Source organism: Acomys minous (genome assembly GCF_964271855.1).
Source record: "Acomys minous genome assembly, chromosome: 16".
In the NCBI taxonomy this organism is placed as follows: Eukaryota; Metazoa; Chordata; class Mammalia; order Rodentia; family Muridae; genus Acomys; species Acomys minous.
Window position 1 is genome coordinate 93,206,043 of NC_140498.1, and position 22,293 is coordinate 93,228,335.

The following is a 22,293-nucleotide window of genomic DNA, read 5'->3' on the forward strand; positions in this document are numbered from 1 at the left end:
TTTTTTTTTTCTGGACAAGAAAACAAGTGGTACAAAAAGTGATATAATCAATGATAAAATAACATATCAACGCAATGACGTACTGAGCGATCACGATGTAGCAAGCCCTGTGCTGAACACTGGAAACCAGCGCACTCATTCGATGCTTATAACTGCTCTGGGGCAAGGCTCTCGTTTTACAGACCAAGAGACGGAAGCATTGAGAAACAGGTGTACTCCTGTAGCTCTGATTGGCCAATTGTGACGGTGCACATCTGTAGTCAGTACTCTGGGGGCAGAGACAGGAGGAGGCCAGACTGAGCTACACAGTGAGACCTCATGTGTAGTGAGACCCAACAACTAATGGACAGACAGGCATCAGATTGTCAGCAAGTGGGTGAGCTGAGGATGTCAGAGATGTCTATGGTGTCACTGTCTCTGTCATAAACCACTATACCATGTGCCCACCTTTTTAAAGAATACACAATACACCTGTTAATTATAGATGGTTCTGACTGTCCATTGTGCTAGATCAAAGCTAAGAGCAGGGACTCTGCTAAGCCTCTCTGATTTTTTCCTCCACCCTTTGGACCCATGCATTACACTGAGTACTTGTGTGAAGAATTAGACCAAGGCCAGGCATGGTGATGCTCGCCTGTAACCGCAACACTCTGGAGGTGGTGGCTGGAGGACCACAAGTTCAAGGTCTGGGGTGTGGCTCAGTTGGTGGAGTACTCGCTCTGGGTTTAATCCCCAGAAACATATAAACCGGGCATGGTAGCACTTGCCTGTCATCTCGCCCTCAGGAGGTGGAGACAGGAGGATCAGAAGTTAAGGGTCGTCTCAGGTAATGCAGGATGTGAGGAGGACAGCGTTCTCCACTCTTACAGACAGACACATAGGGTGTTCACGTGTCACCTAACAGCAGCCATAGGTTCCGAGAAGTGAGCCATGAGGGTGGTTGGCTGTGTGAGTGACATCCTAAGTCAACGGTTGGCCCTCAACCCTCCTAATGCTGTCATCCGGTCCTTTCATACAGCTCCTTGTGTTGTGGTGGGTGCAACCATAAAGTTGTTTTCGTTGTTACTTTGTAACTGTAATTTTGCTGCTGTTATGGATAATAAATATCTGATATGCAGCCCCAAAGGAGGACCCCATGGCTGGGGCGCACCACGACCTTAGTCCCAGCACTTGGGAGGCAGAGACAGGTAGATCAATGTGAGTTCAAAGACAGCCTGGTCCACAAAGCAAGTCCAGGACAGTTAAGGCTACATAGAGAAATCCTGTCTCAAAAAAAAAAAAAAAGGGGGGGGGGTTGCAGAGATGGCTCAGTGGTTAAGAGCACTGGCTGCTCTTCCAGAGGTCCTGAGTTCAATTTCCAGCAACCACATGGTGGCTCATGACCATCTATGCCCTCTCTGTCAAACATGCAAATAGAACACTCATAAATAAATAAATAATAATAAGGGTGGGGTGGGGGGAGGCGTTGTGACCCACAGGTTGAAAGCCACAGATCTAACCGGTATAGTTAATCACTTGATGTGCTCTCTTAATGCGATCAAGAGTGTCAAGCACCAAGTATGTGAAGATCCTGACAGCTCAACGCAGCCAACTATTTCACGGCAAACCTTAAAGAATAGTCAATGTTGGGGCTGGAGAGATGGCTCAGCAGTTAAAAGCACTGGTTGCTCTTCCGCATGTTCTGAGTTCAATTCCTGGCAACCACATAGTGGTTCACAACCATCTATCAGTAATGGAATCTGAGTCCCTCTTCTGGTGTGCATGAAAACAGAGCACTCAGGTGCATAAAATAAATAAATCTTTTAAAGTATGATTAATATTTGTGAGAGTGTAGTTGCTTTTCTGTTTTTTGTTTTTTTGTTTTTTGTTTGTTGTGTTTTGTTGAGACAGAGTTTCTCTGTATAACCCTGGCTGTCCTGGAACTTGCTCTGTAGACCAGGCTAGACTCACATAGATCTTCCTGCCTCTGCCCACCAAGTGCTAGGACTATGCAGATACAGTATGTTTGTATGTATGTATGTGTATACACACACACACACAAATGTATATTTCCAAGAATTTTGAACAGAAGTTCCCTGCCTGGGTGGCTAACACAGCTCTCATAAGATATGAGTTATTAAACAAAGTTTTCTGTTTCAGTCCTGGATACCGTTCTGTGAGCTCTATCAATCAGGGAGGCACCAAACAAATTCCAGCCTACTGCCATGGCTACCAGTCATCACCAGAACTAGATAGTAAAGGCCCTGTTGCTGAAGGTACAGTACTGGTCGCAGAACACAGAGATTCCCCTGGAAGGTGCTATCCAGGCAGCTGGGGGAAGGAAGTTCATCCATGGTCTTACCTAGTGGTGGACCCTGCATGCTGCAACATGTATGCAAGGTGTACATAATAGTGGTGCAACTGTCATGGGGGGTAAGCAGTCACTTTCTGGTTGGCTTTGAGGCCTGTTCCACAGGAGGGAATGAGTTATGTCTCCTACTGTAATCCTGATTTAAAGTCCGCGGCTGGGGAGATCATAAACATTAGGGGAAACTACAACTGTTTTACTAAATGCACTGCTGCCATCTTCGATTAGTGCTGCTCTTAGAGGAGTTTCTTTCTCAGCAGCAGTTAAGACAGGGATTCGTAACTGGTCAAAGTGATTGCTGAATGAGTATTTGTTCCAAAATGGGACTTCTATATCATGTGCACACACATGTATACACACATGTACACACACATGTGTGCATGAGTGTGCACACATATTCACACACATTGCTCAGGGACCATCTTAGAAGTAAGAGTACAGGGCTGATAGAGATGGCTCAGTGGCTAAGAGCACTGTGTGCTCTTCCAGAGGTCCTGAGTTCAATTCCCAGCAACCACATGGTGTCTCACAACCATCTATAATGTGATCTGGCGCCCTCTTCTGGCCTGCAGATGAAACATGCAGCTAAAGCACTCCTACATAAAATAAATTAATGAATAAATAAATAAATATTTTAAAAGGCCATGAGATCCGCCCCCCCCTCAAGCTGAGGAAATCTAAGTAGTAGACAGCTGCTGGTGTTGAGGTGGGGAGAGGGGAGCTCCAGTCATTGATAAGCTGCCCGTGATCCATTAGATAACTCGATATCAATGTATAAATCAATCAGATTAATTAGCAGTGGGGCTGCCAAGTGTGCATGGGTGGTAAGACCCAGAGTTCAATTTCCAATACCAAGAAGTGAGTAAATAAATAAACAAAGCAAAGACAGTGGGGGGGGGCGTTTACAGTACAGTGTAGTAAATAGCAAGCCAGCAGCCTGCGGAGAGCTGGCTTAGGAAGCGTGTCCGCTACAGAAGCATGTGTGCCATGCTCCCATAATGACTGGCAGTGCGGTGGGTGTGTTTACACTGCCCTCATAAACAGGTGAGCAACACACTGTGCTACAGTGTTACGGGGGCTTTAGCATCATTAGGCGGAAGGAATTTGTCAGTTCCTTTGTCATCTGTGGAACCATCACTGTGTATGTTGAAACATCATTATGGCCGGGGGCAGTGGCGCACGCCTGTAACCCCAGCACTCGGGAGGCAGAGGCAGGCGGGTCGCTGTGAGTTCGAGGCCAGCCTGGTCTACAGAGTGAATCCAGGACAGCCAAGGCTACACAGAGAAACCCTGCCTCAAAAAACCAAAACCAAATCACTGTAGTGTAGCAGATACAGCCTCTCTCTCTCTCTCTCTCTCTCTCTCTCTTCTCTATTTGTCTCTCTCTCAAAATATCTTTTATATTTATCTTATTGTATAGGTTCTGGTATCAAACCCATAGGCTATACCCGGTAGGCGTTCTTCATCCCACTGAGATCCACCCACAGCTCCAGGTGTTGTTCGTCTGCGAAAGTTGGCTTGAGATAGGGAAGGTGAACCACATCGCTCAAGAGGCCTTTACACCAAGGAGTCTCCGTGGCTCATGCAGGGATCTTGCTCAACTTTGTCAGTCGCTGGGACTGGCACACTCACAGTGACCACCCCCTCCAGCTCTATAACTTTAGTTGTAATTGGCCATGGTCACTGTAAATATCATTAGCGTGTGTGTGTGTGTGTGTGTGTGTGTGTGTGTGTGTGTGTATGACTCAGTGTGCATGGGGATGTGTTTGTGTGTGTTTGTGTGCGCACGCACACGAGTGTGCGCCACAGTGTACATGGGGAGATCAGAGGGCAATTTTCACGAGTCATTTGTGTCCATCTACCATGTCCGGCCTGTGAACCAAACTCAAGTTGGCAGGCTTGGTGGCAAGCGCCTTTACCCACTGAGCTCTCTCACTGGCCTATAATTATACATATCTATAGGGCCAAGTAGCACTTCACTACATATAGGTGATGTTCTTTTTTTTTTTTTTTTTTTTTTTGGTTTCTCTGTGCAACCTTGGCTGTCCTGGACTCACATTGTAGACCAGGCTGGCCTCGAACTCACAGCAATCCACCCGCCTCTGCCTCCCGAGTGCTGGGATTAAAGGCGTGCGCCACCACGCCCGGCCTATAGGTGATGTTCTTATGCCTGCCCTACAGGTGAAGAAACTAAGGCTTGGCCACCACGAATGACAAGCCAGGTAAGGTCAAATAGCCGCTGGTCCCCTCAAGAGCCCACACGTACCTGACTCCAACGTCATGAATTTGCCCCTTTGCTTTTTGCCCCTGCCCTGGCCTGAGGGAATTAAATAAAGGACTCTGCTCGCCCAGCTGAGAACACCCAGTCTGTGCAGACCTGCTGACTCTCCCACTTTCTCACTTTGTCACTGTCGCTTGCGGTGACAACCAGAGCGGAGTTTGATGCGCTGGTGGGAGGGGCCAGAGGGCTGCTTCCGAAATCCCATGTTTTCAGCAACTGAGGTTGCCTCCTGCCTCTAATTAGCTGCTATTTGATTTAGTCTGGTCAATTAATAATCCCACAGTTGAGGGACTGAACACAGAGATGGGGAAAGCCCGCTTCCTTTATTTAAAAAAAAAAATTGTTTATTTTGGGAAACTGAACAAAAAACCAGAGGTCTGTTGCTGGTGCCTGTGGGGGAGGGGATGCCAGGCTGTTGGCAGAGGCTTCCCTTGCACTTCAGGCAGGGCTTGAGGATAAAGAGCGGGCTAGAGGGCAGGCCCCCTCCTCACACCCTCTCCCCAGAGACCAGGGTTTCAGTGGTCCCAGGGAAAATAGCTTTTGGAGTCAGTGAATAAGTGGAAAAAGCATTTGACAGGGAGGCAGGAGCCTGGGGCTCTGTCTCTGACCTTGAAGCAGGCTCTTCCCCTCCCAGAGCCCTAGTTTATTCATGTGCAAAATGGAAAGTGGCCAAATTATGCTCGAGATGGGAAATTGGATTCAGTTTTTCTCCTGACTGACTGACTGGCAGTGGCCGCGGCTGGGTGAGGATGGAAATCTGTGATTGATTATCAATGTCTGCCGTGGATACAGGTAATTGGAGAATAGGGCAAGATGTGCCTAATACAGTAAGACCTTAGTATCTAAAGGTTTTATATCCATTAATTTAACCAACCATGGACTAAAAAAAAGTATGTGTGTGTGTGTGTTGTTGTTGTAGTTGCTTCTGGGAATTAGATGTAGAGCTTCCTGCATGCACTCTTCTGAGCCACACACATCCTCGATGCTCCATCTCTCTCTTTTTGAGAACGGGCCTCATTCTGTAGTCCAGGCTAGCCTTGAACTTGCTATATAGCCCAGGCTAGCCTTGAACTTGCTATATAGCCCAGGCTGACCGTGAATTTGTTATATAGTCCAGGCTGGTCTTGAATTTACTGTGTAGCCTAGGCTGGTCTGGAGCTCTCTGTGCTCTTCCTACTCAGCCTCTCAAATGCTGGGATTATAGGCAAGAGGCATCACACACAGAGCCCCAGGGGGAAACAGTAGCCGCGTGGCTATGGCTAGGGGCAGTGCAACGGTTCAGCGGCTCTTGGCCGCACAGGGCTGACAGCTTTTGAGACTGATCCCTGGAATACGTGGAAGAGAGGGAAAAACTACTCCCAAAAGTTGTCCTCTGACTTCAACATGTGCACCATGGCGCCCACATGCCCACACTCACATACACACACCACACATGCACACGCAAACGACAACAGTAATAATAAAAAGCACATCTGTAGTGAAACAGGGCGACACACAGCCGTAATCCTAGCAACTCTAGCAGTAGAGGCAGGAGGACCATTTCAGGGTCTTTCTCTTAGCTATATGGTAAATTTGAGCCAGCATTCATTACATGAGACCTTGCCTTAAGAAAGAAAAAAAGAAAGAAAGAAAAAGAGAAGAAAGAAAGAAAGAAAAGTTCCCAAACCAACCAGACAAAAAAGCTACACAGCATCCTACCCCGGGAGCCCCACAGCCACAAGAGGAACTGCCAATGTGACGATTTCATTTATATTGACCATATATGAGTCTACACACAGAGGAAGTACCTGGAAAGATACATAGTGAATGGCAAACCATTAACATAGGGCTGCAGGGGGTAAAATGGACTCATACTTTGTGTTAGCATGAATATAGATTTTTTTCTGTAAATATGGATTTGTCTTAATAACAACAACAAAAAAAAACATAGTGAAAACAATTTGAACAAGACTATTTAAAGACTGTCCAAATGCATCGACAGCAGCATTATTCATAAAAGCCAGAAACTGGAAGCAGTTCAAGTGTCCATCAGCGGGAGAATGGCTGAAGTGTGGCATTCTCGTGTGATGGGGTACAACACACAAGTAAAAAGGGACAACTGATTGGTTCACACAATACAGACGAATTTCAAAAACATTGTGTCTAACAAAGGAAGACAGAGAAAGGCACACACAGACAAACACAAGCAGACACACATGCATAAACACACACATCAAACAAAGAAGAAAAACTTGCAAAAGAAATTCATGTGTATGAAGTTCTAAAACAGACAAAACCAGTCCACACGAAGTCACAGTACTGTTTATCTCTGGAGAGAGGAGCAGATGTCGGCTTGGAAGCCGGAAAACGTTCCCATAAGAAGAAAATATTTTGAAACAGGATCTTATTATGTGGCCCAGGCTAGTCGGGGATTTACAGTCATTTCCCACGTCACTTTGCCAAATGTTGGGATCACAGGCACACAGCACCTGTGGGTGGGAGTGTCCTTATGTCTATAAAAGTAAGACACGAGGGATGCGGCGACGGCGCAGTGTTTTCCACGCAGCAATGAGGACCTACATTTTGATCACCTTCCTTCCCTCATGGAAAATGCTCCTGAAAATACTCCCAGGAGGTGGAGACAGCCATGCAATGTCAGTGAGCACAAGGTGACACCAGTTGTCAACCTCTGGGCTACACACACACACACACACACACACACACACACACACACACACACACACGAAAACCTGTTCACATTCACACAAAGATAAGAAATAAGATACAAAAGGTGGCGTGTGGTAGCACACACCTTTAGTCCCAGCACTCAGGAGACAGAGGCAGGTGGGTCTCTGTGAGTGCAAGACCAGCCTGGTCTACACAGCAGGCTCCAGGTTGTCTAGGGACACATAGTGAGACCCTGTCTCCAAAACAAAAATACTGTTTATTTTTATTCTGTGGGTATTAGTGTTTTGTCTGCAGGTAGGTATGTGTGTGCACCGTGTGAGTGCCTTGTGCCCTTGGCCAGAAGACTGTGTTGGCTCCTGGGACTGGAGATACAGGTGTTTGTGAACCAGCACGTGGCTGCTGCGAGCTGAACTCTGATCCTTTACAAGAGCAGCCAGTACTCTTAAGTCCTGAGTCATCTCCAAAGCCCTGGCCTAATTAAAAAACAAAAACAAACAAACAAAAAAAACCCCACTGCCTCTACTGAGTATTGAAAAGGGGTGAAGGAAGGAGGGGGGGAGGAAAGAAAGAAGGAAGGAGGGAGGGGAAGGAAAGGGAAGAAGGAAGGAAGGAAGGAAGGAAAGTAGGAAGGAAGGAAGGGTGAAGAAAAACAAATGAGGAAGAAAGGCATCAAGGTTTTGTCCGCTAATGACACCACGCCCGCTCCCCAGCCTTTAGACAAGCTCTCCTGGTGGAGAGATCAATCTGTGGTTACTTAGAACTTCAGGGTGCCTCCTTGGAATACCCATGAGCCTGTGTGACACAGGAAGGTTGTTTGTCATCAGCATACCAGGCTCTGCCACCCTCCCCTGACGTCACAGATAGACCCAGATGAAGACGTGTTCAGTCCAAGGTCACACAACCAGCTTGGTGGAGACAGGGTTTCTCCGTGTAGCCCTGGCTGTCCTGGACTCACTCTTAGACCAGGCTGGCCTGGAACTCATAGAGATCCACCTGCCTCTGCCTCCCGAGTGCTGGGGCTCAAGGTGTGCGCACCACGCTGGGCTGCATCTTGCCTTCTCATTCAATGGATCAAACTCACATTTTCTACATCATGACAGTTATTTGAGCAGAATCCCGCCCTGAGTGTCTTTCTATCAGTTCTTAGGCGCTTGTCTTCTGATTAAAGGACACATTATGGTCGAGCATGGTGGCGCACGCCTTTAATCCCAGCACTCATGAGGCAGAGGCAGGCGGCTCTCTGTGAGTTCGAGGCCAGCCTGGTCTACAAAAGCAAGTCCAGGACAGCCAAGGACTGTTACATAGAGAAACCCTGTTAAAAACAAAAACAAAAACAAAAAAAAAGGACACATTATGTAAATTATAACAGGACAGGATCTTCAGGAATCTTGGAGGCTCAAAGGAAGAAGCAGCAGGGGATAGGGAGGAAAGAAAGCTGGCACTGGGCAGAATCACAGAGTCAGAAATGGAGGACAGAGCACTCTTGGCTCTGCTGACCTGGTGTTCGTGGTCACCCCCTCCCCTCCTGGCCCCGCCCCCAGGCCTGTTATTGCCTCTAGTATCTGCCCTGATGCTCAGTCCACCTTAAAGCTCAACCTGACTTAGGCAGGGCAGAATTTATTCCAGCAAAAATGGAGAGACGAAAATTCAGGCTGTGTGATCCTGGCATTTTGGAGGTAAAGGCAGAAGGCTCAGAGAATTTAGGGTCTCTGTCCCTCAGCTTCGCTGTGAGTCTGAGGCCCAGCTACAGCAGACTCAGTCTCAAAAAAAAAAAATTTTTTTTTAAGTGCATGAGTTCATTCATTCAGCAAATACTTAGTAAATGTCTGTTATGTTTCAAACACAGCGCTAAGTGCTCTCCTTGGGACTTGACTATACCAACCGCCACCAAAGCCACCCTTCCCTCCCTCCCATCCTGACATAAGCAACAACAGCCAACAAAATATCCCACGGGCTTGCTAAGCAATGTACACCAACCAATTCACTTACTTATTTCTCAAAAAAAAAAAAATGAGGCTTTTGTGTGGGGGCCCTGGAACTCCGACCCCAGTCTATCAAGCACGACCTCCACTAGGGACTGACGCCTTCGGCTCCTGTTAACTTTATCCAGTAGAGAAAAGCCGAGCCCGGAGAATGGGCACAGAGTCCCAAGGCCACAGAGATAAGGATCCAGGATTTGAACACAGACTGTAAGTCACACCCGAATCCCATCGCTTCGGTCCATCTGTGTCTATGGAGTAAGCCCAGGAGTGGCCTTCCTTCAGTGATATTAGCCTGGTGTGGCTAGGACGATGGCTCACTCCTAAAAGGACCTACTCTATGAGCAAATCCCAAACATTGCCAGTAGAAGACAAAGCCCTGTGTGGCCTGGCCCCTGCCTCATCTGCCTATAGCTGTTGCCTCTCTTCCTCCTCCTCCTCCTCTTCTTCTTCTTCCTCTTCCTCCATCAACTGACCTTGCAGACATGGAAAACACCAGACTCATCCTTGGCACAGGGCCTTTGAACAACCTACTCCGCAGCTGGACTACCCATGCCTTACATTTGGGGCAGGCACTCTTTCCTCTCCTGGAGCTTTCTTCTGCCTCAGCGGTTCTCAGCCTTCCTAATGCTGTAACCCTTTATTTAACACAGTTAGTTCTTCATGCTGTGGTGACACCCCCCCCCCCACCCGGCCATAAAATTATTTTCGTTGCCACTTTGTAACTATAATTTTGCTCCTGTTATGAATCGTCATGTAAAAATCTGTGTCTTCCGATGGTTGTAGGTGACCCCTGTGAAACGACCATTCGACCTCCCCACCCCACCCCACAAGGGGTCACAATCACAGGTTGACAACTGCTGGCCTAGAGCATCCTTCCCCATTTTGCAGTATCTTCCTGCTGTAGGCAAGCCAACCTTAGCTTGGGCATCCTTCCTCGGCTTGACCTTCCTTTCCCCAAACTGCTCCCTTCTCTCCTTCCTGTGCCTCATGAACTCCCTCTTCCTTTTCAGTGTCCAGCATGAATGTCGCTTCCCCACAGGGACCTTCTAGGATCAGCCTTCTGGTCCTTTTCCTTTGCCCCTCGAATTTCCCTGAGGCCTTTGCTGCAGCTGTGTGGTTTTTGTACCTGTGTGAGTGTGCACTCGTGGCAGCTGAGCAGCAACTGCCTATGAATCTCTTCCTCCCGCTCCCCTCCAACTAACTCCTCTTCCCGTCTTCTCAGAGACAGAGTGTCATGTAGCCCAGGCTGGCTTAAAACCCAACACGTAGCAGACGATGAGCTTGCATTTGGAATCCTCCTGCCTCTACTCCTCCCAATGCACCATTGACCCAGTTTATGGACCACTCGGGGTGGAAACCAGGATGCACATTAGACAAGCCACGTCCCCGGCCTCCGTAAGTCCTTCCTGAAAGCTAGGACTATTTTCTCTTGTTCCCCGTGGTGTGGGCTACACATTAGGCACCTCTAGTCATCTTGAATGTACAGCGCGCTAGGCACATCGCCCTCCTTGAGCCTTTGGATAATAATGACCACTGTGGTTTACTGGGCTCCTAGAGCAGCCTAAGCAGTTTCTCGTGCTATTTCATTGGCTCATCAGATAGCGCTATGATGCTGCTTTTAATTACTAGTCTATCCGTATGATGGATTAGTATGCTGACGTTCAGGGACATGCCGGCTAAAGTGACACAGCATGTAAGAAAAGGAGTGGGGCTTCTGCTCAGGGCTCTTCCACTCCAGGCACCCTCTGTCAGTCACTTGGTGTCACTCACAGAGGGCAAGGCTGGCTGCTTCTGGAACCATCCACGTTGCCCTCTCCTGTGCCTTCCTTTAGTTCCTCCGCCAAGGGGTTTCTGCCTTGAACTCTGTAGCTGCCATCGGGTGTTTCAACAAGTCTGTGAGAGCAGCTCCTCAATTTCGTGTTATGGCGCTAAGAAAGAGCAGGCAGCAGAGTTCAAACCCCTGTCCTTCCTACTGTGACCCAAAAAAAAACCCAGAGGCTGGACCTGAAATGTGGCGACTTCCTAATTCTGTTTTACTATAACTGACCCAGCAGCACTCACCTTGCTGGGTCAGCAGCAACAGCAGGCTCCCAGAGAAGTGAGCGTCCACAGGAGCCACTCAGGTCACCAATACACAGTCTTTGTCTTTATTGTGGTTGGTTTTTAAGTGTGTATAGTCATACTTTTTGCAGGTTTCACATTTGATGACTAAAAAAAAAAAAAAAAACCAGAAGTTTTATTTTTGACTGGGGTGTGGTTGTACACATCTGTAATTACAGCATTTGGGAGGCGAGAAGAGCAGGAGCTTCAAGGTCATCAGGTCATCAGGAACATGGCTAGTTTGAGGTCAGCCAGGGCTACACAGAAAGACCCTGCCTCGAAAACAACCAAAACAACAGCTGGGGGAGGCCTGCGGCAGAGCACTTAACTGACAGTGTGGGGACCAGAGTTCAAGTCCACAGAACCCACATAAAATCTGGGGGTTTGGGGCTGGAGAGATGGCTCAGAGGTTAAGAGCACTGGCTGCTCTTCCAGAGGTCCTGAGTTCAATTCCCAGAAACCACCTGGTGGCTCACAATCATCTATAATGAGATCTGGTGCCCTCTTCTGGCCTGCAGGCGCACATGTAGGCAGAACACTGTATACATAATAAATAAATCAATCTTTTTTTTTTTTTTTAATCTGGGGGTTTTTAGGAGTATCTGGTTTGTCTGTTGCTGCTGTTGTTTTATAAGTGTGTGTAATCCTAGCTGCTACAGAGACATGAGTGGTAAAGATGGGGGCATCCATGGAAGCTAGAGCACCAGCTAGCCTGGCAAACACAGTGGCAAAAAAATAAAGAGATCCTGTCTCAAGCAGAGCGGGACGTGAGGGCTGACATCCACGTGGTCCACAGGCCTCAGTACTCAATCAGTGGCACGTGAGGACCCACATTCACACACATAAATGTAGCACATACACACACACACACACACACACACACACACACACACACAAGGCAACCTTGGGATGTGGCTCAGTGGCGGAGGGTCTATGCAAGAGTTTGGGTTTGAGCCAGGCAATGGTGGCATTTGCCTTTAATCCCAGCGCTCCACAGAGGCAGAGCAGGCCAGCCTGGTCTACAAAGAGAGTTCCAGGACAGCCAGAGCTACATAGAGAAACCCTATCATGAAAAAAAAACCAACCAAACAAACAAACAAATAAAACAAAGACTTTGATCCCTAGCACTTTAAGATTTCTTTTTCTGTTCCATGAATTTTTTTTTTTTTCCTGCAACGGGGTTTCTCTAGCCTTCGCTGTCCTGGACTCACTTTGTAGACCAGGCTGGCCTTGAACTCTCAGTGATCCACCTGCCTCTGCCTCCTGAGTGCTGGGATTAAAGGCGTGTACCCCCCCACCCCAGCTTTTTAGTTTTAATTTTTTTTTCAAAGATTTATTTATTTATTTATTTATTTATTTATTTATTTATTTATTATGTATACAGTGCATATGTGCCTACAAGCCAGAAGAGGGCACCAGATCTCATTACAGATGGTTGTGAGCCACCACGTGGTTGCTGGGAATTGAACTCAGGACCTCTGGAAGAGCAGCCAGTGCTCTTAACCACTGAGCCATCTCTCCAGCCCCTTTAGTTTTAATTTTTAAGTTAATTTACTGTTGTGGTTTTGAGGCTCAAACTCACAGCCTCACAGAAAGTTTTGCGAGTTTGAGTTCTCTGTCCCAGCATAAAAGGGAAAAGGCGTTGGGGAGAATGATGTGCTGCTGATAAATGCTCCACATATGGCGCTGGGGGCATGGCTCAGTCTGAGGTGGAGCTGGGCATGGAGGCTCAGGCCTGGAATTGCAGTGCTGGGAAGTCAAGAGGCAGGAGGATTCCTGGGGCTTGCTGGCCAGCACACACGGTCGAGTCAGCAAGTACCCTGTTCAGGGAGAGACCCTTCTCGTTGCGGTGGGGGGACTGAGGAGACAGCTGGCTGTGGATGAAACACTTGCCATGCAAGTGTGGAGACAGGGCGGTAAGGGCCTCAGAGCCCACATAAAACCCGGCAGGCCTGGACAAGCTGCTTTCCTTGCTAGACTAGCCGGAATGCGTGAGTTCCTGGTTCCTCCGAAGTCCCTGACTCAGTAAATAATGTGAAGGAAGAGCAGTGGTTGAGGAAGACATCTGATGTCAACTTTAGACCACACACACACACACACACACACACACACACGTACAGGTACACACATGTGCACACATGTATACACACATGTACACACACTACGCACGTGTGCACATTACACGTGTATATACATACTACACACATGTTTACACACCACACACATGTATACACATCACACACATACACATACAAAAAAAAAACCCTAAATTAAAATAGTGATTGAGGAAGACACTCAACATGGAGCCCCTGACCCACACACACAAGTTTATGAATACTGCACATACGTGTGCACACATAAAAATATGCTAAGTAAACATAGGTCTTTTTAAGCTAGACAGAAAATGCCACGTATTTCCATTTGCTTGAAATATGAAAACTGGGCCAAATCTAGAGAGGCAGAAGGCAGGTCAGGAGCTGCCTAGATGGGGAAAGGCGGAGAGATGGCTAAATGAACCATAGACTCATCCCTGAGGAGCCGGGAGGGTGGAAGTGGAAAGAATGCTGCACAGCACTGGGAAGGTCCTACAGCGTCCGCGCACACTTGGACTCCCTGGGGCCTGGGCATGCAGCTCCGAGGTAGCATGCATGACCGTCACGTGAAAGACCCTGGTTCAATGCCCAGTCCCGGAAAGAGGTGGCGGTGGCAGGGGTTGGGGGTGGGGTGGGTCCTGTTTGCCAGGTAATACTTGCAACCCAGCAACAGAGGCTGAGGAGCAGGAAGAAAAATTCAATTACAATAAATAAAGCACATGTGCGCGTGTGATTGCAGGTGCCCACAGGTGCAGAGGCGTTGGATCCTCTAGAGCTGGTGTTACAGGCTCTGCACCGTGTGACGTGGGTGCTGGGGCAGCACTCAAGCCTTCCAAGAGAGCCATCTCTCCACACCCTTGTCTGCGTACACAGACGGGACTGCACTGTACTCACCGAGTCTCCTGGCAACCTACCACTCACCATTTCAGATCAATATATTTTCCCTCTTCCCTTTTTATTTTGGAGACAGGGTCTCACGATATAGCCGCAGCTGGCCCGGAACTTGTTATGAGGACCAAGCTAGCCTTGAACTCACAGAGATCCACCTGCCTCTGCCTCTTAAGTGCTGAGCTTAAAGGCAGCTCCGGTATATGACTCTTCCCGACTCTCTCTGGCTCTTCTTCCGCTGTGGGCCTGACCGACCCACTATTTCCCTCAAAGACTAAGCTCCAATATGTCTGCCTTAGGCTTGCCTGTGACTGTGACCTCCTTCACACATGAGAGGACTCTAACGCCAGGCAGTGAGTGACCCCACAGGCTGCCTGCTTTGCATAAGTCACCCCGTTCTTTCAGGACCACCTAAGTGCCCAGACTCCCTCTCTGACCAACTGCAGGACTTCAGGCAGCTGCGGAAGCCTCAGTTTCCTCAGAAGCCTTGACATTAACAGACAGGGAGCGAGGCACAGCCCGCCCGCACACAGCGTACAGCTCAGGGCCATCTGGTGTCATTTGATCTCTCGGGAAGAAAAGGTGGGCAGGGCCCTGGGTCTGTGGCCACCTGTTTTGGGTAGGGCATTAATGCCTGGTGCTGAGGCGGGAAGGTGAGGCAAAGCTGGGCGGGCCTGGGAACCCAGGAAAGAGGCGAGGCCGGAGTGGAAACGTTTAGAAAGAGAACAAACGGGGCTCCTGAATGGGAGCTTTTCTTCCTGCCTCGGAGGGCTTTGTTCCCCAGACACGTGACACACAAAAGCCTCTACTTGAATTCGGGAACCCAAATTGGTTCTCAGGTGGGGGAGGAGAGGGGTGTCCGGATTTCGGGATTCCTTAAAGGGACAATGCTGCGGCTAACCGGTCTCAGGGTTCAATCCTCATTGTCGGGGGGGGGGGGGAGAGGGGAGAGGGAAGGGAGGGCAAGGACCTGTGGGGGTGGGGCAGCTGTTCAGGAGAAAGAGAGAAAGGAGGGAGGATGAGAAGAAGTGGGGAAGATGGAAGACAGCCCTGGCCCCCTGTCTAAGAAATAGAAGGCACTGGAGGAAGAAAGTGAGGGAGAAGGAAGGAAGGAGAAAACAAGTGGGGGGAAAGTGGTTAGAAAGTTTCTCTGCCCTCCTGCCTGGCCAAGGCTCTTCCTATATCTCAGCCCCACTGGCTGCCCGCCTCGCCGCGGCCGATCCTCCAATCCCCTAGCTGGGTCTTGCCTCTAGGCCTCGGCGGTTGCCCTTCCCTCCGCCTGACCCGCTTCCCCCCACCCACAGGATTACATTGATCCGGTAATCCCAGACAGCACCCCCTCGGAGGGAAATGAGAAATCTGCTCTGCCTCCTGCCTCCTGCGCCTAGCTCGCTCTCTCTTTCCTGGAGGTCAGCACAAAGCTTCACAAAGTGGCGACAGAGACACCTGAGCCTGCCTGGCTAAGTGGGGCAAGGGTGGTGGCTGCCACGGCAGCCGGCGGCGCTCATCCCTTCTCTGTGGAAAAGCCATTGTTTCCAGGGTCAGGTGGATTTGAGCCTGTCTTTGAAACTTTGTAGATGGGTGTCTTAGGCAAGCCTCCGATTCATCCCCACCCTTCCTCCCTCTCTTCCTTCCCCTCCCTTGTTTTTTTTTTTGTTTGAGACGTCATCTAGCTATATAGCCTCATCTGGCCTTGAACTCCTGATCCTCCCACCTCAGACCCCTGGGTGGAACACCATGCCTGGCTTGATAGTTCATTTCAGAAGCAGGTTTTTGTTTGTTTCCCTATTGGGACTGGAGACCCAAACTGGGGCCTTGGGTATCATCGGCAAGCGCTCCGCCACTCCCACGCCCAGCTTGACTTGATGGAGGGTCAGGGCCCGGATGTGAAGCCCAGCCTATCTCACCTGCTTCTTCAACTCTGGTGTCCTCTTTAACTTCCCATGATAGGTGGAAGGCTGAGAGGCAGCACACAGCCATGGAAGGGGCTGTCCTGCCCCAGTTCCCTCATCAGCATCTAGCCCAAGGCCTTATTATGCTGTGGGTAGAAGGTTGAGATCTAGGCCACTGGCTCTGTGCTTTAATTACCTTAAAAATTATGCTGAGACCAGCCAGGGCGTGGTGGCGCACGCCTTTGATCCCAGTACTCGGGAGGCAGAGGCAGGTGGATCGCTGTAAGTTCGAGGCCAGTCTGGTCTCCAAAGAGAGTCCAGGATGGCCAAGATAACAGAGAAACCCCTATCTCAAAAACAAAAACAAAACAACAACAACAACAACAAAAACTGAGACCAAGTTTCGTGGGGGCACACCTTTAATCCCAGGATTTGGGGGGCAGGCTGATCTCTGTGAGTTCGAGACCAGCCTGGCCTACAAAGAGAGTTCTAGGACCGTGAGGACTGTCACACAGAGAAACCCTGTCTCAAAAAACCAAAAAAGAAAAAGAAAAAAAGAATTATTTTTTCAATCCACTTACACACACACACAAATTAAAAAAATGAATTTAAAAGTGAAAATTTTTTTTGAAAACAATTATATTTTAGAGATGAGGATTTGAGAGATGAAGCAGGACACTCATTTGAGCCCAGGAACTGAAGGTCAGCCTGGATAACAAGTGTGTCCATGCCCCCTAACTCATCGGGGTGTTTCTGTCTTGATGGTCTGATGGTTGTACCAGAAAAGAACTGAAGGTAGTAGAAAGAGGAAACACGGTGAACCCCGTTGTGGGAGCACGTGTCTTCAGTCAGGGGGAGACTCTGGGAAGCACCCACACTGTCTGGGTTGGAGGGATTGTCGCCAGGTTATTTTCAGCTCCGCGCTGCAGATTTGAGCCTTGTGCGCAGAGGCCCTTTAAGAAGGTTGTGCCCCCACATGCCCTCCCTAAGTAGCTAGCTAAAGAAAGCTGGCTTGAAATGGGATTGCGCAGACTCTCTTTGGACCCGAGGATGCAGGATCGGACCTGGGCTGTTCTGCTAATCCGCTGAGATCATCAATTCCCGTGCCCTGTGCGCTGTGCCCTTCAGGTGGCAGGTCGCGATTGTGGGCCCTGGCAGAGAACCAGGCTTCTGTAGGCTTCCTTTCCACTTCCTGGCTCCCTCCCGTCTAACCTGCCTTCCTACCTACCTGTTAGCCCGCAGTATAGGGGGGCGGGGCTTAAAAACCCCCATCCAAGCTCCGCCCACCCTCTAAATAGAAAGCTTCTAAATACCTGCTTTGGCGTAGGTACCAGTCAGGGACAGAGAGAAAAAGGAGGTGGTACAGAGCTCATCCTTATGACCTGCTGCTGTATTTTCTAAGCGGGGCCACACCAGTCCCACTGGCACCTGGCTTCGGAGACCACATTGATTGTGGTACCGTTTATACATGCCTTCTCACCAAGTGTCTTGGCCTCTCTGCCTCTGTCTCCCCATCAGTGAAATAGGCGTGTGAGTATCCTATCTACCTCAGAGGCCTGATGGAGTAAAGCTGGCATCTGATGTGCCCAGCTCACCAGAAGAAATCAGTATCAGGGCCCTCAAGATGGCTCAACAGGCAAAGGCGCTAGCCACCAAGTGTGACAACCTGAGTTTGATGCCCCTGTGTGGCGAAAACAGAGGACCAAATCCGCCCCCCCCCCCATGTCTCCCTCTGACTGCCACACGCACACAAATGGCCGCTCATGTCCCCCACAAACAAAGGTAAAACCTGGAAGTGACCCCCATGTGGAGCAGCCATGCAAGCCAGCCCTGTCCCATTTTCATTGCTGTTCATTTGAGACAGGATTGTGTGTAGCCCAGGCTGGCCTGGAATTCAGCACTGCCTCCTGTAGTCTAGGATGGACTGGCACCTCCGGCGTGCTTACAGCCACACCATGCCGAACCGGGCATCGTATTTTTCCTAGGCATTTTCCCACGTCGCCTTCCGCCACCTAGGGAGCTCTGATCAATCCCATTGCACCATAGCCGAGACCCTATGCACACTGGACAACTGCTCTAGCATTGCATCTCTAGCCTTGCTTGTTCTAGTAACTTCTTTTTTTTTTTTTTTTTTTGGTTTTTCGAGACAGGGTTTCTCTGTGTACCCTTGACTGTCCTGGACTCACTTTGTAGACCAGGCTGGCCTCAAACTCACCGCGATCCGCCTGCCTCTGCTTCCTGAGTGCTGGGATTAAAGGCATGCGCCACCACCGCTGGCTTTTTTTTTTTTAAATCTACATTTGGTGTTTGGCCTACATACATATCTGTGTGAGGGGGTCAGATCTACGGGAATTTGAGCTACAGACAGTTGTGAGCTGCCATGTGGGTGCTGGGAATTGAACCTGGGTCCTCAAGAAGAGCAGCCAGTGCTCTAACATTGAGCCATCTCTCCAGCCCCCGTTCTAGTAAATTCTAATCTTCAGTAAGGCCTAAAACGGTGGCTGCTATAGACGGCGGCAGTCCTCAACAGAGTTCACACAGATGTATTACAATTTCAGGCACAGCTCATGTGCAGAAGGAGAAATAAAAGTAGGATTTGAAGTTTTTGGTTTTTTGAGACAGGGTTTCTCTGTGTAGCCCTAGCTGTCCTGGATTCGCTTTGTAGACCAGGCTAGCATCAAACTCCCAGCGATCCGCCTGCCTCTGCCTCCTGAGTGCTGGGATTAAAGGCATGCATGCACCACCATGCCTGGCTGGATTTGAAGTTTTTGAACCACAGGTTTTATTGTTGTTGTTTTGTTTTTCCCACAGTTTTGCTTAGGTGAAATATACAGAGGTTCCTGCAACAACTGGTACAAATATGGTCATAGCAAAATGGGAAAGGGCTGAGGTGTTGTAGTGCACACCTTTGACCCAGCAGGTAGAGAGGCAGGAAGATCCCTGAGATTGAAGCCAGCCTAGTAGACATACATAGTGACAGCCTGTCTCAAAAAGAAAACAAGCCCAGAAAGAGCAGGGGCATTGCCAGGCGTGGTGGCACACACCTTTAATCCCAGCACTCGGGAGGCAGAGGCAGGTGGATCGCTGTGAGTTCGAGGCCAGCCTGGTCTACAAAGTGAGTCCAGGACAGCCAAGGCTACACAGAGAGACTCTGTCTCGAAAAAACAAAACAAAACAAAACAAACAAAAAAAGAGCAGGGGCATTCTTCACCTGGGAAAACAAACTGTGACACAGCCAAGCAATGGTAAGGCCAACAAGAGGACTCCACTCCACAGCATGGATAAGCCTCAGAGACGCAGCACTGAGGAGAACTAGCTGGACTCACTAGTACAGACTACACAGTTGCACCCGGATGACGCTGCGGAACGCTTAATGTGAATCTTTGCCACAGACGTCAGCATAGTCACCGTTAGTGACCTGGGAAGGGAGTTCCAGTCAATGCAACGTGAACATTCTATATGTCCTGAAGTAGACGTGGGCTCAAAGAAGTGTCCCCATTAGGTCCAGCTTGCCAGGAAATACATTTAGTGTTTATCCAAGTCTGCGGCTAGAAAGCAATCTCAACAGTTAACAGTGCGTGCTGCTCTTCCGGACGGAGGACCCAGTTCAGGTCCCGGCACCCTCGCCGGGCCACTCCCAAGTGCCTGGAACTCCAGCTCCCACGTATCTGATGCCTTCTTTTGGCCTCTGTGAACTTGTACTAAGTACTAGAGTGTTTGTGCACACACACACACACACACATGCACACATGAGTACATATAAATGAATAATATAAATATTTTTTAATATAAATATTTTTAAAAATCCATTCACGTTAATGTACATATTACTAAATCAATGTTCATAAGTTAATATTTAGAAAGATATTTCAATCTAATCAAATGTGGTAGTATTCACTTTGTTTTTGTTTTGTTTTTTTCAAGACAGGATTTCATTGTGTAGCCTTGGCTGGCCTGGACTTGCTTTGTACACCAGGCTGGCCTTAAATGCACAGCGATCCACCTGCCTCTGCTTCCTGAGTACTGGTGTAAGACTTGGGGTACTAGGTCCTACTTCCAGGAGCCCAGTGAGAGTCCAGTCCAACGCAGTCAGCAAGGGATGCTTTATTGATCCATCACAATGGGGTTTACCAAGCTCTATTGAGCTGGAGACCCTGAATAAGCAAAGCTTGGTCTTTTATACCCTTACAGAAGCAGAACTTAGTGCAAACATGATTGGTTAGTTGACCTTTAAAATGATTGGCCACTAGTTATTTTATCCTCGAGGGGGCAAGAGCTCAGCTTGTGACATCAGGAGCTGTCAGGTGCTCGGGACAGGTATGAGGGTGTGGTTTTAGAACATCCCTGAGCCCATTGGTACCTGAGGCGGTACCAAGTGGCCAGGGTTGAAAAAACAACTTTTCTGTCTTTTCACTGAGACTGCAGGTGTAGGCCACCACAGCCAGCTTAGTAGTATTTACTTTTAGTCCCCACACTCAGGAGGCAGAGGCAGGTGGATCTCTGTGAGTTAAAGGCCAGCCTGTTCTACATAGTGAGACCTGGTTTCAATAACAATAATGATGGTGATAATTACAATGATAGTAATTATTGTTGTTGTTATTGTTATGATTATGATTATTATAGCTGCTCTATAATTCCAGCACTGGGGAAGCTGAGTGGAGAATTCTAGGCTAGCCTGTGCTACATAGTGAGATCCTGTCTCAAAGAGCAACTACATTATTCTTTCTTTCTTTTTTCCAACAACTATTTTTTTAATTAAAAAAACAAACAGCAATGACTGCGGTAAACACACTGATCCCTGAACTTGGGAGATGGAAATGTGAGGACCAGGAATTTTCCTCTTTTTTCTTTCTTTCTTTTCTTTTTCTTTTTATTTATTTATTATTTATTTATTTATGGTGGTTTTTTGAGACAGAGTTTCTCTGTGTAGCCTTGGCTGTCCTAGAGTCACTTTGTAGACCAGACTGGCCTCAAACTCAGAGCAATCCACCTGCCTCTGCCTCCTGAGTGCTAGGATTAAAGGCACCACGAGCCGTCCTGCCCAGTGAGGACCAAGAATTTAAAGGCATCCTCTTCTACATAAGTGCATCCGAGGCCAGGAGGCCAGCATGGGCATATAAGAGCATGTCAGTGCATTTGGGGAGAGGAGGAAGAGAGGGAGAGAGGGGGTGCCATTGGGAGAGGTAAAGAAGGGAATACGGAAATAAATAAAAGCCGTTCGTTCATGCCTGGGGGTGTGGTTCAGTGACCGAGCGCTAATGTACTGCAGTTCAATCCACAGTTCAATCCACAGCATAAAAATAAAATCTGAATTCAATTTAGCCTAGCTAGGTCATGTTCGAAGGCCTGTAATCCTAGCCCTTGGGAGGCTGAGACAGGATGCTGAATTTGAAGCTGGTCCAGGCCACACTATAGGTACCAGGGGCCGGCCTGGGTTCCAGGGAGTGACCTAGCTGGGGGTGGGGTGGGGTGAGGGTGGAGTTCAGAGTGTGTGCGCAGAAATGGCCAACCCAGAAAAACAAGCTCACAAACAAAATCCCACAGGATGACGTGTAAATGCGGCTGTCCCTGTCTCCTAGGATGCCAAATAAGACGCAAGATACTTTAAGTGAAGTTTAAATGTGAGAGAAACAACACGTGGAATAAGCAAGCTCTAGCCAACATTTGGGGCATACTTTATTTTTATTTTGCTTTGTTATCTGTCATAAGCAGGAATTTAAACGGGTGACCTCTACTTTCGCTTACTAAATCTGGGACCCCGCCCGGCTCGCAAGTCGGTGCCCAGTGCAGGGGGAGCGCCCGGCGCTGGCCGCAGCCTGGCAACGCAGCCACAAAGGGAGCCCGGGAGGCGGAATCTTTCCACATGCCTGATCAATGGGGGCGCAGAGACGGCGGTGCAAACAGGCCCGAGACAGACGCACAAAGAGGAGGCCCCTCGGCCGCTCCCGCCTCACATTGATCCCTCTCCTTTGTGGTTCGGACAACGGGAGAGGCGCCTCGTGGGGACTCGGCGCGGCCTATTCTCCTTAGGGGCGAAGGCCCT

The 22,293-nt window shown here is 48.8% G+C and overlaps 1 protein-coding gene across 4 annotated transcripts in view; it reads right to left on the minus strand.

Annotated features, from left to right (window-relative positions):
• Positions 1–22,293, minus strand: part of MSI1 (musashi RNA binding protein 1) — an 85,227-nt gene that overhangs the window by 35,272 nt on the left and 27,662 nt on the right. For 2 of the 4 annotated variants that reach the window (XM_084762212.1, XM_084762211.1), the window contains exon 2: positions 11,339–11,485. The exons of the other annotated variants lie outside the window; for them this stretch is intronic. The gene's annotated coding sequence lies outside the window, so the exon portion shown is untranslated. The remainder of the gene's footprint in view (positions 1–11,338; positions 11,486–22,293) is intronic. 4 annotated transcript variants of the gene reach the window in all.